Source organism: Rhineura floridana, chromosome 11, assembly GCF_030035675.1.
Source record: "Rhineura floridana isolate rRhiFlo1 chromosome 11, rRhiFlo1.hap2, whole genome shotgun sequence".
NCBI lineage: Eukaryota > Metazoa > Chordata > Lepidosauria > Squamata > Rhineuridae > Rhineura > Rhineura floridana.
The window spans coordinates 36,977,671-36,981,919 of record NC_084490.1 but is presented as its reverse complement, the minus strand read 5'-3'; the positions used below and the strand labels follow the sequence as shown (position 1 = coordinate 36,981,919).

At 42.2% G+C, this 4,249-nt stretch overlaps 1 pseudogene; it reads right to left on the bottom strand.

Annotated features, from left to right (window-relative positions):
- Positions 1-391: 391 nt before the first annotated feature.
- LOC133367999 (olfactory receptor 5B21-like) lies at positions 392-1,345 on the bottom strand (annotated as a pseudogene).
- Positions 1,346-4,249: the final 2,904 nt, after the last annotated feature.

Here is a 4,249-nt window from a genome sequence, read left to right as displayed (position 1 = left end):
TAAAATGCAAAGTTACTGAAATAATGCTCCCAGGCATGACCTCTTAGTAACTTGACAGGCCAGAAATCATATTTAAAAGAGCTACAGTTGCCCCAGTGTTTAGAATTGTTGGACCTGGCCCAGCGTTTGTGGCTGGCAACATTATAGCTCAGCCCTTAATAGAAACTGACAAATATCTCTGCAGAATCGGCCTATTTTTTTCATTTTCTTTTTACTCTTAACTCTCCATTCTGGTGCTGCATGAAAAAAAGCGGTTTTATGAAAGACTGTCATCCAGTTATGTCTCGGGAACTTTTGCTAGACCTGTGTAAAAATGGCAGAGATTTCATGTTTCACATATCAGTCTGTCTTAGCAATATCAATACAAAAAATTTCAGAAAGAATGGACACTTCATCCATTTTTATCCAACCTTTGAAGCTATATCCAGCATTTACGAAGAACCCTTCTCAAAGACTCTTTGACTTCTCGGTTTCTCAGACTGTATATGAGAGGGTTCACCAAGGGTGTCAGAATGGTGTAACCAACAGAAAAGACTTTGTTCAGGTCTATCAGCTCATTGGTTTCTGGCAAAATGTACACAATCACGAGAGTCCCATAGAAAATGGTCACAACAGTGAGGTGAGAAGAGCATGTCGAGAAGGTCTTTTGTCTTCCTGCAACAGATGAAATTCTCAAGATTTTAGAAATGATGCAAACATAAGAAGTCAATGTTAGGACAAAAGGAGGAAGAGTGAACGCAGAACACAAAAGGACTATTAATGTGGAAATGAGCTGTGTGTCGCTGCAGGCAAGTTTCACAATCGGAAAAGAATCACAGAAGAAATGGTTGATTGCATTGGGGCCACAGAAAGTTAACTGCAACATAAACAATGTTACTATGGCACTGGCAAGAAAGCCATTGAACCAGGATCCACAAGCCAGATGTCGACAGACCCTGCTATTCATAAGTGTTGCATAATGCAAGGGTTTACATATTGCCAAGTAGCGGTCGTAAGACATTGCTGAGAGAAGATAACATTCAGTGCCAGCCAAGCCACCAAAGAAAAAATATTGTATGAAGCAAACCTTGAAGAAAATGACTTTATTGCCAGAAAGGAAGCTGACCAGCATCCTGGGCAAGATGGTTGAGCTGTAGCAAACTTCTAAGCAAGACAAGTTCCCTAGAAAGAAATACATTGGGGTGTGAAGATGCTGATCAGCTATAACCAGTACAATGATGAGAAGGTTTCCAACCATGGTCACAATGTAGATGAGCAGGAAGAGCAGAAAGAGGGGAATCTGCAGATCCTGGAGATCACCAAATCCAAGAAGGATAAATTCTGCAATCTCTGTTTGATTTGTCATTTCCAGGTTCCCCATCACATTACCTAGGGAAATATTAAGTGCAGAAAGAGAATCTGAAAATAATTGCATATTTTGAGGCCTCTTTCCATGTTTATCTGGTTGTACGATATGTAGTGCATGTAGTGTAATCCATCCAAGATTAAATTTATTGTAAATGACAGAATGCTTCATTGAAGAATTAAGATTTCTGAACTCAGAATTTGCTAAATCAATCCTTTATTCATCATTATTCTTGAATAGTCATATCAGTGTCTTTCTCACTCAGTGGCTCATTCCTTGTAGTGGCTTTATATCAATGTTTTCTTTTCACCCAACTATCGTAAGAGTCAGCAAGGGTCAGCCTACAGGGATGCCAGGCCCAGTGAAATCTCCTCCACAGCTGATAATAACTATAGCAGACAACTCTTTGGGAAGCTTTTGAGTTCAAAGAGAAAGAGATCAAAACAAAGCCTAATTCTCCCAACTCAAATTCAGCAGCCTGAGAAAAAAAGTTATTAAAACAATTAAAACTGTTAAAAGGTTAAAACAGACTGCTGAGTCCAAAGAAAAGGGTACCAGTCACATCACCGTCTTACTTTTAAAGGGAAATGGAAGTCATTTGTTTCAGATCATAATATATGTTCACACATAAATGACACTGAGGTTTTGTAATGGAATTACAAATGAGATCTTACTATGGTGATTTATACTGCCTGTGTAGTTCTTTTGGTACTGTCTTATTATTGTTGTAGCATGTGTGCGCAGGGCCAGTTCTAAAGGGTGGCCAGGTTGGGCACTGGCCCGAGGGACCTGGAGCTACAGGAGCCCCTGAGGGGCCCTCTGCTCCCGTTCCATGATCCGTGCCCCCCATGCCCCCCACTTACCTGTCAGCCAGCTTTTTAGCATTGCCCTTAGTGAAGATGGTGGCTGCAGCTTTCCTAAGGTACTGAAGCCGCTGCTGCCATCTTAGTTGATGACAGAGATGTGTGCGCATAGCATGCACGTGTGCCATCAACAAAGATGGCGGCGGAGGCTTCATTCCCCTTAGGGAAACCACGGCCACCATCTTCATTAAGGGCAATGGTAAAGACTAGACAGGTAGGGGGGCCATGGGGGTGCACGGGGGATGCACGTGCGAGCACACCCACCCACCCACCGGGGGGCCAGGGCAAGCTGATGCCCAACGGCCCCCACATGCCTGGAGCCGGCCCTGTGTGTGCAGCCTGATTGGTCAATCAGCAATAATTTTGGATTTGGATTTTTTTGTTGCACTCATGTCCTGGGTTTTGCAGGGGCATCCGATGAGAACATGATGCTGGACTGGTTGGGACTTTGGTCTAATCCAGTAGGACCCATACATTCTTATGACTTAGATTTCATTGTACTGTAATATTCCTGGCTGTCAGGATTGTTGGTTTTTTTAATATATATAAAAAATCCATATCTATATAGCAAATAGTGTGTCAAGCACAAGCACCTTAATTTCATTAGTTTTCTTTCTTTAAAAATAAAATAATGGTGTTAAGGATTGTTTTAAATATGTATTTGGTTTATAATAAGGGAAAAGAGTTTTTGCTTGTATAATTTTCAGAAAGTGAAATGTTAAGGAGTACAAGTTGGTAATAAAAACATCTAAGAATATTTTCAATTGAATAGCAAGAAGTGTTTAAAAATATTTAGCCTCTTGAATTCTAGATATATGTTTATGTCATTGTGAGGAAGTCTTACAAAGCTATGGGAGCAATCCTGACAATGGAAGCCAGAACAATTAAAGACAAGATGGTGTAAAGTACTGATCAAAACCCTTTTCAGAGTGGGGATATGGATGGCTGAGCCAGTCCAAACCTTCCAGAGAGAAAGAAACAAGCCTTGACTTACACCCCGCTTTGTGCTGGTGTAAGCTCCACTGGGTTGCCAGGTCACATGACTGACCGGAGCATAGTTAGGGTCCAGAGTAAGTCTCCCATGTCCAGTCCTGCCCCCAACATGCCTATTTCTGAGGGCTCACCCCAGTATAGGTTATGCTGGTCTTGGCTTAGGAGGCTGAGCCGCAGATGTGCTTGAATAAGCAAGTGAAGCCAGCCTATATCTGGTTCAGTCAGGATGAGTTAGCTACAGTGGCATACCCAGGTGAACTGGGAATCAGCCGGCTCTGCTCATCCCAGCAGAGCCTGGATTAGGTTGTACCCTCAAGCACTTGCATTTGATTTCAACTGAAATAAAAAGTTAAGCCTTGCTTAACTTGTCCCATTGTTTTCAATGGAACTTTAGTTCAGATTGGTCTGCATGCTTTTTTCTCTTTCATTCATTTCAAAAGCTTAGAGAACCATCATAGAATCATAGAGTTGGAAGGGGCCTTGTAGGCCATCGAGTCCAACCCCCTGCTCACAGCAGGAAATCCACAGCTAGAGCATCTCCCGCAGATAGCTGTCCAGTCTCTGCTTGAAGACATCCAGCGAAGGGGATCCCACCACCTCCCTAGGCAGTCGGTTCCATTGCCGAACTGCCCTTACTGTCAAGAAGTTCCTTCTAATGTCCAATCTGAATCTCCGCTCCTGCAACTTAAAACCATTAGACCTAGTCCTACCCTCTGGGGCAGCAGTGAACAAATCAGTACCCTCCTCTATGTGACAGCCCTTCAGGTACTTAAAGAGTACACTTTCATTGGGAAGTGTATTACTCCACACCACCATAGTGCTGTTGGTAATCTAAGAATATTATGTAAGGAATCTTTAATGGACTCATGGATATGTTTAATGGATATATTCTGAACATATTTTATCTAAGCTGCTGTTTCTGCAGCATTTCTGCAATATTTGCTTATAGCAGGTATACAAACATTGACCATCATGGTGCATAGACTGAGCAAGGCATGTACTGTACTCAGTCATGTGGAAGATGCCATAAATTAAATGAACTGAGGAA